The sequence below is a fragment of the Ceratotherium simum genome, chromosome 25 (genome assembly GCF_057802395.1).
Source record: "Ceratotherium simum simum isolate JZ-2026a chromosome 25, ASM5780239v1, whole genome shotgun sequence".
NCBI lineage: Eukaryota > Metazoa > Chordata > Mammalia > Perissodactyla > Rhinocerotidae > Ceratotherium > Ceratotherium simum.
Genome location: NC_141924.1, coordinates 11,063,521 through 11,077,752, shown reverse-complemented (window position 1 = coordinate 11,077,752; position 14,232 = coordinate 11,063,521). Strand labels below are relative to the sequence as shown.

The following is a 14,232-nucleotide window of genomic DNA, read 5'->3' as shown; positions in this document are numbered from 1 at the left end:
GACCTTGACACCCATCTGCCAGGCCCAGCAAAGATGAAAACACACAACTGCCCTGTTCACATGGGCCACGCCCTCACTCACCCACAGATTCTGACCGAGCTCCACCACTATCTGAGGACAGCCCTCTGGTGGGCATTAGGCCTGACCTCTGTTTGAGGAGCTTCCTCTCGCTGCCGTGAGCGATGCCCCACCATGCTGGGCCGACACTGGACAGGGAACCCTGGTGATGGCAGGTGCAGCGGCCTCGTCCTCCCCTCTCCCTTGGCTCATCCCACCACCCCGAGTGCCCTTCTCCTCCCACCGCCATTAAGAAGTTCCCCTTTGATAGAAGGTCTGACATGGCCTGGATGTTCAAGACCCTGTCCCTATGGGACAAGCCAAGGGTGCTCGGAGGGAACGTCTGAGGTTCAGAGATGTCATGTGACTTACTCAAGGTCACACAGTGAGTCAGGGTCAGAAATGGGGTGACATTCAGTTCTGCCAACTTCAGGGACCCCTGGCCCTCCTCTGCTGGGGGCAAGGACCCCAGGGCGGTGACTCTGGAAGTGTGTTCAGTGGGAGAGGGAGGGAAGCAGGTAGTAGGAGAGAAGGGGGCCTGGGCGAGGCTGGGGTTCACAAGGAGTAGCGGATCCCCCCTCACTTGTGCTATCCCCTCCCAGCATGCCCTGCGTGTTCCCCACCGACCCAGGTCCCACCCGCTTCCTCCCCTGTCCTGCCTGCCCACTGGAGAGCTTTTCCTGGGGGTGAGTTCCCAAAAGTAGCAAGGGGTCCTTTCCCACCACTGCCTGGAGGTGCCTGAGGATGTCTCCATGTCCCGGTCCCCGCCAGGGCTGCGAGCTGCTCGAGGGCATGGACCGAGAGCCTGTGGAGAGGTTTGGATTAATGGATAAAGACCCTGGTGGCGAAGCTCCGCAGGCCTGGCTTCAGACCTGGCCGTGCCACTTACTGGCTGTGTGTCCTTGGGCAGGACATTGACCTCTCTGCGCCCCAGTTTCCTCATCTCTAGACTGAGGAGGACCACATTTGCCTTGCAGGGTTGCTGTGAGGACCGGATGGATGTACAGGCACCAGCCCAGTGCCTGGCACAGCCCAGGTGCTCAGCACACAGCACAGTTATTACGTTTTCATTGTGGGCTAGGTCTACACTGTTGATCCTCAGAATGTGGGCCACCGGCCAGCAACAGCTGCTTCCCCTAGGGGCTTGTTAGGAATGCACGGTGCCAGGCCTACCTCAGACCTGCCAAGTCAGAATCTGCATTTTACGAAGAGCCCTGTGGCTCCTGTGCACAGTGGTTTTAGAAGCACTGATCCAAAGGATGGGTCAAAATGGTCAAACACCGTGATTTCATGTGGCTTGAACTAATACACCATCCCCTGAACCACCTGGCAATCCAGGGAGAGCAGAGTACACTATCCCCATTTTACAGACAGGACAACTGAGTCTTGGAGCAGTCACATGACTTCCCTAATTCACAGGATCAGGAAGTGACCGAGCCAAGATTTGAACCAGTGCCCTGGGCTTCAGAGCTGCCCTTCCTAGAAGGACTGTCCCAGGCCATCCAGGGCTGGGCTTGGAAGAGCACAGTCTACGACCTCAGTGTCCTCATCTGTAGAATGGGGACCCGACACAACCTGGTTGTGAGGAGGATGTGCAGACGTGCCCCGCGTGGTACCCGGCTTGTCCTACTTTACCGGCTCACCTCTTCGGAGCCCCTTGCCCTTGAGGGGCTTACAGGCTGAGGCAGGCAGATGGAAGACAGACAGAAAGACCGAGACAACTGTACAAACACCCTCTGGCGGTGCTTATATAAGTCAATAAGCAAACAGAAGGCACCCAGCGGGAGTGACTAATCGTCTTAATAGTACCCACCACAACAGTGGGCATGATGCTCCCTGGGCACAGACGTGCCCCCGGTCTCCAGGCCACAGCCCTCTGCAGCCACGGAGTTGTCATCAATTGTCCCGGGGTGGGGGGCGGGAGGCCCAGGGCTGGGCATCCTTCTTCCTCCCCCTCTTCCTCCTCCTCCTCCTTGGGGCTCTGACGGGACCTCCTTCATCTTTCCTTGGATGCAAACAGTGCTGAGAAGCCCAGAGTTCACGACCAGCCTCCACTGTGTCCCAGCTGTCTGACGCTGGGTGAGTCCCTGCCCTCTGGGCTGTGGACTACCTACCACATTTGGTGATGTGGTTAATCTGGTGACTGAATGTGGGTGCTTAGCACACAGAGAGTGCTCGGTAAACAGATCTGTGGTACGATTTCCTCATGGGATGAGGCAGTCCCCATGATTTGCCCCAGAAGGAAGCAGCATGGGACAACCATACCCTTATTACAGATGAGAAAACCGAGGCCCAGAGAGGGCAGGTGACCTCCCCGAGATCGCCCTGCTGGGTAGAGGTGGAGCCAGGTTTGAACTTATGTCACAGGACTCCCAGCACACTTCTCAAAAGGAGAGAAAAACAAGTCAGGAAGGCAGACCCCCCCAAGTCCCACCCACCCAGAGTGAAATGTTTTTTCATGTGGAATCTGGTGGGGGTGGGCATGTCTGTGTGACACGAGTGTGAGAGGGGACTGGGGGGGACACAAGTCTGTGTGCACGTGGGCATCCGTGTGTGTCCATGAATGCACATAGGCCTGGGAGGAAGGGAGAGTGAAAACACCCCTGGGGCAGCCAGGGCCAGCCTGGGCCAGGTGGGCCAGTGGGCTTCCCTTCCCTGAAGACCACCCCAGGGTAGAGGATGCATCTCGGCCTCCACCCGTCATCTCCCCGTCCACCCCCCACCTCCCCCAGCTCCTTCCTGTTTTGATGGAAGGAAAAAATTTCAGCTTTTTCCTTCTTTATTTTTCCAGACGGGTGACTCGCTCGGGAAAGGAATTCCCCCCTCCCCAAACCATCATAATACCTATATATCGATGCCACGGACCCAGGCCCATCCTGTTTGCTGGGATCATCACGGCTATTTTTGTGTGCTTTATGGGGGTGGTACCCCAGGGAGGGGATCGGGGGGGTGCTCAGCTGCCTTCTCCCAGTCCATATCCCCTCTCCCAGGTCCTCCCCACCCCCATTCCGTCCTTGCTGCCCGAGCTCTGGGAGGAGGGAAGGAAGCCTGCTAAGCCAGGGTATAAATAACTCAGGTGGTTACTCAGCTCCTGAGAACATGATAACATGAGTCATGATGTGAAATCAAGAGGAGCAGCGAACAGCATGGGCCACCGCCCCGGGCAGGGCAGTGGGGCTGCAGGGAGAGAGCTGGTGCCTGGGGACTCACAGTGGGCAGGGCCCAGGAGCACAGGCAAAGTTACTGCCCCGTGTGTGGCCTCAGACAGGCCTCTTCCTAGCTCAGACCCTCAGGTTACTCACCTGGACCATGGGGCTGGGGAGAGGAGGGATTTCCTCCCCAAGGCCCTCCCTGAGCTGGACAGAAGGCAGAGAGCAGGGGCCACGCTCTGAGCATCACTGGTCCTCTCCCTCTGCCTGTCACAGGTCAGTAGGAAGAGCAGGTCCTTTGGAACTTCTGGTCCCCTCCCCCCATTTGCAAAGCAGGTGGCCCAGGAGTTCCCGGGGCCTCAGTGGAATTTGTAGGATGCGAGGTGGGGGACTTGGACAGGAGCACAAAGTTCCTGGACACTGGGCCCACCGAGCCTTCCCCCATCAGGGTGGCCCTGAATCGGGGACAATCTCCAGCCTCCTTTGGCTGCCTGGCCACAGTGTGGCCAGGAGGTGTGGGTACAGAAACAGGACACCCGCAGGATCACTGGCCCAGCCCGTGTGATCAGCCCATGCGGCTAGGCGGGGCCGCGGGCCGAGTCCCCAGCCCTGGCAGGCCAGGGTCAGAAGGCAGCCCCAGCCCCTGCCTGCTCCCCCAGGGAAATCCTCGGCTTCAGGCTCCTCTTCAGAGCAGGGCAGGCCTGGACCCCGGGTTGCCATGGCAACAGGTTCTGGAGCCTGCGCAGGCTGAGCCACCCTCTCCTGTCCCCCTGCCGCTGCCTGGCCTGGCGGGGAGCTGGCCCACAGCATCTCTCCTGCTGGGAGGGCAGCGGGCCTGGGGCGCAGCTGATTGCTGCGGACCCAGGCTGGCAGTCAGGACACAGGGCATCACTGTGGCCTTCAGCAACTCGTTCCCTGGGTCTGAACCTCACCCCTGGCCTGTAAAGTGACAGAGCAGGGAGGAGGACTAACGGCTGTTCTGGCACAGCCAAGCGGTTCTAAGCAGGACCACCCAGGGCCCCCCTCCTCGTCTGTGAGGCATCCTCCTTCCCACCTTTGGCCTTAATCCCAAGGGCAGCATCCCCAGAGCCTGCACCCCACCTGGCTCTGCCCTGATGACCCTTGGCCTGGCTTCCCCCCAGGTGGGAAGGGGGCTACCCCACCCACCGCCCCCCACCCCTGCATGCCCAGACAGCTTGGCATGGCTCAGACCCAGCCATTCAACGGACAGCCTGCCCTCTGGCCCCTCGAAAACAATGGAGCCTCCAGGAATATTGCCCTGCCTGGGCTGAATCAAACGCTCTAAATTTAGCCCATCTGATGCCTCCTTGCTTCCTGCCCCTGCTGCCCTCCTTCAAGACAATGAGGTCACCCCGGAACTGCCTGCCCCAGCAGCCAGACCCAGGGGTTTTCCAGGGCCAGGGCTGCTCTCCTGCTTTGGGGAACGGGCTGTGAGGGGACAACGGGTCATGGGTCTTCCCTCCCTCCCTCTTTCCCTCCTGCCCTGCCCGGCTCCTCGGGCTGCTGGGCCCAGAGCTGCGTCTCCAGGGACTTTCCCTCCAGCCGTGCTGGGGGAGGCACAGAGGGAGGGAGCAAGCGGCGACCTCCCAGGGAAGAAGGCCACGCTGAAGAGCCAGGGGCCTGGGCATGTTGGAAGAAACACCAAGCCTCACAGTCATCCATTCAGAAAAGACTCACTGAGCGTCTGCTGCGTGCTGGGCCCGGCGCCGGGGACAGAGCGTGACCCTGCCCTCCCGGAGTGGACAGTCTAGAGGAAGAAAGACAGTCAGCAAGTCAGCACTAAAGGACCAAGAGCATTTCAGTCATGACATGTTATGAAGAGAATAAACCAGAGATGCGATCTGGAAACCTGGGTGGGTGGAGGGCCAGGCTTCTAGCAAAAGGGTCAGAGAAGGCCTTTCTGAGAAAAGACATTGGAGCTGATCCTTCGATGACCAGAAAGAACTATTCCACGATCTGGGTGGGGCCGCGCCCTCCAGGCCAGAGGAGGGACAAGGGCAGATGCCCCAGGGAGAAGAGACTTGTCTGGTATGGGGCGGTCAGGAGGCCAGGAGACCACTCCAGGAGGCAGAGGGGCAGGTGGGCAGGGATCAGGAGGCAGCAGGGGCCAGAGGGGGAAGAAGGTGGGGTGGCGTGCCCTGTGTGAGGCAGCCCCCTCCCCACCGCGTGAAGAGCAGAGGAGCCACATGCCTGACTCACAGATTTCAAGGGATCTCTCAGCTGCTGTGTAGAGATGGGGCAGCAGGGAGAGCAGGGAAGAGGCCAAAGTCACAACACCTTGGGATCATAAAGACCGTTTGCTAGAGGGCACCCTCAAGCTCTACCTGCTTCGGTCCTCTCATGAGTCTCTGAGGCCCAGAGAGGGCATATGTCTTGCCAAAGGTCACACAGTGAGTCGGAGCTCTGCCTGGAAAACCTTTTATAGTGGATATTAAGAGGAACTTTGCCGCATGAAAAGGATGTGTCTTTTCAAGAACACCATGTCTGAGACGGCTGCCTTCAGCCCAGTCCCCTCAGTCTAGGCTGCACTGTGGCCCCTGCCCAGGCTCCTGTTGGGGTAGGGGTGTGCACCGTCCCTGGGGGATGGGTGGGGGGTCTGCCCTGTCTCGGGCCTGGCTCCTCCCACGTTCTGAAGACAGGTGTTCCAGCGCTGGCCCCTCTCCCCCTCCCCCACGGCAACCCTCTCCCCACGCCTCTGCCCTGTGCGTCTCCCAGAAGCCCCCGCTCTCCTGCTCTGCCAAGAATCCAGGGCTGGCAGGGAGTTGTGGGGGGCCTCTGGAATGTCACTTTCCGGTGCCAGAACCAGTGTGCCAACCTCGGCAGGGCCTCGGGGGCGGACGAGGGATCACCGGATCTCATCTGGAATGGGGAGGCTGGCAGCCATGGGGGAGACCTGCCGCATCTCAGGTGAGGGACGTCCAGTGCTGGAGCTGACCCAGCTCCCTGACCTGCTCTGGGAGGTCTGCTGGCCTGCTCTCTCCACTTACCATCCCTCCGGGAGTCGGGGAGCTGGTTCCCCAGTGACAGTGCCCCCGCCACACTCTTCCTCTCTTCCTCTGACTGCTGCACCCTCAGTGCTCCTGTTAACCCTTCAGACACTGAGGGAGGGAGGGAGGGCCTGGGACGGGAGCCTGGGCAGGGGGGATCCTGGTTAGGAGCCAGACAGGAGTCAGACAGACCTCGGCTTGAGCCCTGACTCCTCCCCTGACCTTGTGTGGCCTTGACCAAGTTACTAACCCTCTCTGAGCCTTGATTTCCTCATTTGTCTAGTGGTAATAATAACATGCCTTCCCCACTGGGGTTGTTGGGACGTAGCTCTTACTATTAGCTGGTGGGGGAAAGAGGGTACTGGGGAGCGCGTGTCCCTGCAGTGGCCCCGGGTTGTTCTGGTGAGGGTGGGGGGCACTCTTGAGCACCTAGAGTGAGGAGAGGGCAGCGGGCACCCAGACCCCGCCCCCCACACCTCTCACAGCAGGGGACGCTGAGGTGCTGGCCATTCTCTGGGGCCCCCCACGCTCCCAGCTCGGCTGGTGGTGGAGCTGGGTGAGGCCTCCTTTTCCAGCCAGATGCCCTTCAGGCTGGGGCAGGGCCACCCCCTCCTCCCCTCTGCCAGCAGGGCGCAGGCCAAGACGCCTTTATTTTTAAACCTGCGAACAATGCCTGGCCGGGTGCAGCCTCCCGCAGAGGCCAGAGAGAGTGCGGATGGGCTGGGAGCCACGCTTCCTGGGCCGGCTCTCCCCACCCCCAGACAGGTGCCCACAGAGACACGGGGCCTGCTCACGTTCCTCTCGCCCTTGGCCTCGACCCTGCTCTCCCTCAGGGGATCCAGATTCCAGAGTCCTCTGTGGTCCCTGTTCCCCAGCTAGAACAAGCCACCCCCATCAGACAGGCACGGACGAGGCACACCTGCTGTGTAGGGGCTGGTCCCAAGAGTGGCTGGGGGACCCAGGACCTGGCCTCTCTGAGGGGCTGGCTCAGACTCCCTGTCCACTCCCACAGCCCTGCTGGACCAGGCTGGACATTCTGCCTCCTCGGGAAGGCTCCCCATCCCGCCCAACGCCCACGATGCTCAAATGCCCCTCACTCCTCCCCTTGCTCACAGATCTACAGAAAATTCCTGAGTCTGTGCAGCAGGAGGACAGCGCACCTGGCGATGACCAGCAGTCAACACTCCCGGAGGCTGGGGCAAGACCCACGGCCCAGGAGACTGGGATGTGGGCTCTGCCGTCACCCCTGACCTTGAGGAAGACCCACGACTGTCCTTTCTCCCTGGATTTCCTCGTCTGTAAAACGGGGTGATTGACCCACCCTATTCCCGTCACGGGGTGGGAGAGGGCTTTGTAAACACTGAAGTGCTGTGCACACATGGGGCACAGGCCTCCTGGTGGGCAGGAGACACTGGAAACAGGTGTCCCCAGCACCTGGCGGTCTCTATGGAGAGCCACCAACACCAGACCCCAGAGCCAGACTGCCTGGCTTCAGATCCCGGCTCTCTGCTGTCAGTCTCAGACTTTGGGCAAGGTAACTACCCCCTCGGCACCTCCATTTCCCCATCTGTAAAGTGGGGTCATGATGGTACCTGTCTCATAGGGCTGTGGGGAAGATTGAGATAAATACATAAAAGTGCTCAGTATGCATTAGCTCTTACCACGTGTGCAGCAGACCCGAAATGTACCTGTGTGTGTGCATGTGCGTGCATGTGTGCGTGCACCAGGCTGTATGTGTTTGTGCCATGAGATGTGCTCCCGGAGAGTGTGGAAACCATTAGATGTGCGTGAAAGAGAATGAGCACCAAAGTCGGGATGTGGATGTGCGCTTGGGCCAGAGTCCAACATTCGTGTGTGCACTGGTGTCGAGGAGTAGGTGTGTGCCCAGGTCTGGGCGTGTGTGTGCCCAGGGCAGGCTTACAAGGAACAACTGTGTCCCCTCACCCGCCCCATTGAGGTGGGAGCATGAGTGTGTCCCTGTCTCCTCCTGCTGGCGCGGGAAGCACAGGCCACCAGGGCCCCCTCTCCCAGAGCCCAGCCCCACCCCAGCTGCTGGGGAACAGCCTTGAAGGGAGAGCTCTGGGAGGGTGCAGTGGAGAGGGGGCAGGCTGCCCAAGGCCTCGAAACGGGCTGGGCCTCCTGTCCCCTGGGCTGCTCTGATTTTCCCCCTAGCCATGCTGTCCATCTCCCGTGGTTACTCGTCTGCTGTCTCCCCCACCCATGAGGACGGGGATTTTGTCTGCTTTGTCCGCTGCTGTGCCCCAGGGCCTAAACAGCGCCAGGCATGCAGGAGCGCTCAACAAGCGCCGGATGGATGAGGAGCCTGGGAAGGTTTGTTGTCAGCTTTATCAAGGTGTAACATATACACAACGAAAGTCACCCGTTGTCAAACTTCAGGTATATATGCTCATGTACCCACCACCTCGATCAGGACAGAACATTTTCATCGCCCTAAAAGTTCCTGCGTGCCCTTCCTGGTGAATCCCTTCCCCTTCCCCTGGGACAACCACTGGGCTGCCTTCTAGTGCTACAATGTTGCCCTTTCTAGAATTCTGTAAGCAGGAGAGTGATGTGGTCACCCCTGCGTCTGAGGAGATCGCTCAGGCTGCTGTGTGGGCCGTGGAGAGGAGGGTTGAGGAGGATCAGGGGACATGGCAAGATGGAGGTGACAGTGACAGGCCTGGCCCCAGAAAGGCGAGGGGGGCCACCCTGAGAACTGGGTTTGAGAGGAATCCTCAGGACCAGGTGAGCATCTGGCCATGGCGGGCGAGGCGACGTTTCCTGCTGGAGAAGCCGGCTGGAGGCTGGGATGCTGCTCGTGGCACGGGAGCTCGAGAGAGAGAGGCTCCCGGGCACAGGAGTACGTGCGGGAGCACACAGAAGCACATGTGTACGCACATGTGTACACACACGCAGGCGCACACACAAGCGGGAGGGCAGCCCCGGCAGATGGCACGGAGTTAACAGACGCCGCGAGGCACAGCCACTCAACGCCTCTTGTTTCCATCTTCTCCGTGGAGGAGAACCCCTCCAGGCTGCAGGAGCCAGGCGAGCATGGTTGCGAGAAGTGTGGGGGAAGCTCGTCCATGGAGCCGGCCCTGTGAGAGGTATGGCTCTCCTGGAATCCCAACCTTACGACGTAGCTGATAGCCGCCCTCTCTTACAAATGAGGAAACAGAGGTGTGCAGAAGCTGAGCAGTTTGGTCACGTCACCCGCTGACAGTGCTCAAATTCAGCTTTTTCCATCAGTGATAAGTTGGGTTTTCCGGAAAGGGCCACAGCGCTGTCTCCCATCCCACGTGCTCTTCTTATAGCACAATGTTGACACTCCTCTCGGGGAGACACACTCCTCCCACGTTCCCTCTCCTGGAATCTGGGTAGACTTGGATTTGCAAAAGCGACGTGCTTTGGCTTCTGAGCTAGGTCAGATAATGCAATGTAGCTCCTGCTTGGTTCTCTTGGGGCAGCCATCTGTGGCGCTCTGAGCCGCCACGCTGTGAGGAAGCCCAACCAGCCACACAGAGAGACCACGGGTGGGGCCCTGGGGGACAGGAAGAGGAGGAAGATGCCCAGGCAGCACACACTGCTCCCGCCCTGCCATTCCAGCGCCAGCCACTGGCTGCACCTGTGTGAGACTCCCAGGCAGACCACCCAGTTATGCCCTTCCCAAATTCCTGACCCACAGAAACGAGGACAAATAGCAAAAGGATTCTAATTGTTTTAAGCTACTGAGTTTGGGGTTGGTTTGTTATGCAGCAGTCACTAATTAGAACATGACCCATTGCAAATCCTGTTGGACCAATGTGCAGAATAATCTAGAATCCAGCTTCTTCTCTTGTCTCCACCCACCACCCTAATCTGGGCCACCATCATCTCTGCCTGGACGACTGCAGTAGTCTCCCCACTGGTCTCCCTGCTTCTGCCCTCGACCCTTCAGTCTGTTCATGCAGCAGCCGGAGTGAGCGTGTGGAGCAGAGACACCTCTGCTCGAAGCCCTGCAGTGGCTCCCATCGCTCTCAAGTCCTGACAGCGACCCACACGCCCTACATGATCTGCCCCATGACCTCTCTGACCTCAGCTTCCCCCCGCATCCCTTACTCTGCTCCAGCTGCTTCCCCAAACTCATCAAGCACGTCCCTTCCTCAGGGCCATTGTCCATGCTGTTCCTTCTGCCTAGGATTTCTTTTCCCCCAGATGTCTGCCTGGCTCGCTCCCTCACCCCTTCAGCTCTCAGCTCAAATGTCACCTACTCAATGAAGCCTCCCCCAACCACCTGGCCCCCAAAACCCCCCATTCTCCCCCTGCTTTCTTTTTCTCCATTGAACGTCCCACCTCCTAATAGTGATGATAAACTGCATCTCAATCTTTTGCTGTCTGCCTCCAACAGTGACTTTGTTTTCACTACTTGATCCTCAGTGCCTAGAGGAGAGCCTGGCACATAGCAGGGCTTCAGGTGTCTATTGAATGAATGAATGACTCCAGAACCCTGAAACCCTGGTGGGTGAGAGGGGAAGAGAAGGGGCATTGAGCTTCTTGAATTGGGCTACCCTCTTGCCCTCATGCTCCAAATGCGGAAACTGAGGCCCGGAGAAGGTAATCATTTATTGAAGGCTAACCAGTCATCCACAGATTCAACAACATTGAGCAAAAGCTTTAGAGATCCAAGCCTTCCAGAGTCTTTGAATCCAGACGTCCTGGGTTCAAATCCCAGGGCTGCCACTTGCAAGCCAAGGGGGCAAGTCACTTAACCTCTCTGTGCCTCGGTTTCCTCACATCCAACATAGGGACAATCCCCACCCCAGAGGCCCTCACTGCCATGGTCCCTCCCAAGGCCCTGTTCCTATCTCATATTCCTAATCATGTATGTTCTCCTTAGAGACCCCAGACTGATTCAGCTTCAGGACCCGCCGATCCAGGATTGGCCCCTGCCCACAGGGCTTTCAGAATAAATGAGTTACTGCCCACAGGACGGTGCCTGGCACACGATGAGTGCTCAGTGCCATGGTGTTGAGGGCCCACTGTGGGCCAGGCACTGTGCCTGGAGCTGGGGGTTTAGGGACAAACAAGACAGACCAAGCCCCTGTCCTCATGGAGCTTATGTCCTGAGAGGGGGAACAGACAATGAACAAGTGAGCAATTGGGCAGTTACATGGGGCAGCCAGCTATGGGGACAATAATGAACAATCATATGTGTTAGGAAACAGAGGAGATGGACAGGGAGGGGGCAGTGCAGTTTAGAGGGGTCGGGAGACTTTGCAGAGGAGCTGACATTTGAAGAGATGAATGATTAAAAGAAGAGAGCCATTGCAGGCAGAAGGAACAGCACGTGCAAAGGCCCTGAGGTGAGAATGAGCTGGATACATTGCAGAAACAGCAACAAGGCCAGTGGGAAGTGAGTGAGGAAGCGAGCAGCTGGACATGACGTCAGAGAAGCCTGGGTGCTGGGTCCACTTCCCTCTCTCCGTCCTGCCTCTGAGGGACTAATGCTTGCAGAACCGCCCCCCAGACCCGAGCTGGGGTGCCGCTCTGCCACCCCCCTCCTGCCTTGTGACCTCAGCCCCACCCAGCCCCCAGCCCCCACTTCCCTTTCCAGCTGTAACTCGGGATGGCAGGGAGTACATCGTTTCCTAAACTGCACCTCCCCTCCCCCGACTCCTCTCTGAGGGGTGGGCCTCAGACTTCCCGAGTGGACAGCAGTGGACAAAGCAGCGACCCTCAGCCCGTGGCTGACTGCCTTTGGACTCTCCATCTGCCTTCCAACCCCTGACCCACCGACTGGCCCCCGGCAGCATCAGACCCTGGCAGCCTCCCCTCCTTCCCTTTTGCCAACCCTCCCAGAAACTGGGGGGGTTCCCCAAATGCCTCAGCTATTCCCAGAGCGCCCTTTCCTCCCTCTGACCAAATCTCAGCTGTCACCTCTTCCTGGAAGTCCCTGGGTTATAAGCAGAAGATGGGTATTGCTCGGCTCTTTCCCCCAGGGCTGGGCGTAGGGCTTGGCTCCAAGCAGGGTCTCAGTAGATGAATGAATGAATGAACAAGTTATCCAGGTCCAACCAGCCCGTTGTCCACCGGCCTGTGTCCCAAGCGCTGTGTGGGCGCAGAAGCCAGGGATGACTACGACAGACAGACCCCCTCTCACTCCTGAGCAAACAGCCCATTCCCCAAATCCAGGGTCGGGTGCGGGCCTGGGCTGTGCGCTAATCTGCCGCTGGAGCGTGAGAGCCACTCACCTGTGCTGAGCTTCTCCTCGTTTGCAGAGCAGCGGCTGGAAGAGGCTACATGATCCCAAAACATGGTGGTCACAAGTGTGGACTCCAGCCAGACAGCCTGGGTTCAAATCCTGGTGCTGGCCCCTTGCCAGCTGTGTGAACTTGGGCGAGTTGCTTCACCTCTCTGAGCCTGCTTCCCCGTCTGGAGGTGCTGAAGAGCATCACGGCCTGTCTCACGGAATGAGTCTGGAGAGTCACCGCAGTGGGTCCTGCGGAGGGCCCGGCCTGGGGGAACACGGGACAGCATGGACCCTGTGGTTAATTAGACCATAGTTAGGTCTGAGGGCCTTGTTCTGCGTCTACAGGACGTGACAGATTTGTACAGACAGATCTACTGCGTGTCATGGGGGAGGCTGGAGTGGTCAGGACGGGGCTTCTGAGGTTCCTCAAGGTGCCAAGGACAGGCTGGGAGCATGCAGGCCGCGGGTGCACACTGCCCACCCCGGAGCAGCCTCCACCCTCCCCCACCGCTGGATCCACGGAGGGGTCAAGTAACAGAGGATGCTGAGGGAAACTGAGAGTAATCCCACCCATCATGGCAGACTGAGCCTCCAGAGACCCTCAGGGAAATGTCCCCCAACCTCACCCCCCACCCTCGTGGGGGATGATGAGCTGGAAATGAGATCATAGGCCACACGTAGAGAGAGGTTCTGGGGACCCCAGCCGGTAAGAGGCTGCCCCTCAGACTCCTGGGTCCCTGCCCCTAAGAGCATGGGTGAGGTGGCCTCGTTCAAACAGAGACAGTTTGGGAATCTTGGTGATCTCTGTGTCCAGAGCCCGTGGCATAGGGGAAGCCGAGGCCAGGGTGGCTGAGGGACTCTCGCCCGTCACACAGCAGCGGGGGGAGGGCTGGGACCAGAACCCAGGACTCCAACCCCCCGGCACACTCTCCCTCTGCCCCGTGATACGGTTCTGGAAATCACCCCAGTTCCATCTTCCAAAGTGAGGCAGGAACATCTGCCCCACCAGGGCCACGGTCCTTGGCACTCCATGATGAGGACGCTGACATCTGTTCCAGGTGTCTGAAAGCAGCTGGCCTTCCCTGGAACTGATAATAACGACACCACTTGCGTTTGTTCTGTCAGAGTTCCCGAAGGCCTTATAAAGCCACGATCTTGTCCTGCTCCCACTACACCCCTGTGAACTAGGGGACCAGGCCCCATGTGACAGGTGACACCACTGAGGCCCAAAGGGATGGAGCGATTTGCCCAGGGTCACACAGGCAGCCCTGGTTGTGACATTCTGGCTGCCAACCCCAAGCCCAGAACCTTCCCTGAAGCCCCGGAGGTGAGTTTGACCTTCCACCTCAGAAACCCAGGCAGATCTTAGATGGCATCGACTCCCACTCCCGAACTCTAATTCTTTTTCATTTTTCGTGTCTTTACTATAAAAGCAACAATACGTGTTCACTTACGAAAATCTGAAAAATGCAGAAAAGTCAAAATAAGGAAGAAAAATCACCACCCACAGCCCCACCACCCAGAGACAATCATTGTTAAGGTTTGATGTATTTCCTTCCATAGTTTTTTGTTTTGGACTTTTTTTAAACATGGCTGAGATCATACTGTATATTAAAAGAAAAAAACAAAATGCTGGTATCCTGCCTTTTTGCCTCACCATTATAACACGGGCACATTTCTGCTTATTTCACTCTCCATAACTTCGTCTCTTTTTCCTCTTCTCTGAACCTCATTTTTATTGGCCACCTAATATTTTGTCAAGTGGAAGTTCCATAGTTTATTTAGCCAT

General features: G+C 58.3%; 1 pseudogene; it reads left to right on the top strand.

The window, feature by feature from the left end:
- The first annotated feature begins 3,130 nt into the window (after nt 1-3,130).
- Nucleotides 3,131-4,056, top strand: LOC147913726 (uncharacterized; annotated as a pseudogene).
- Nucleotides 4,057-14,232: the final 10,176 nt, after the last annotated feature.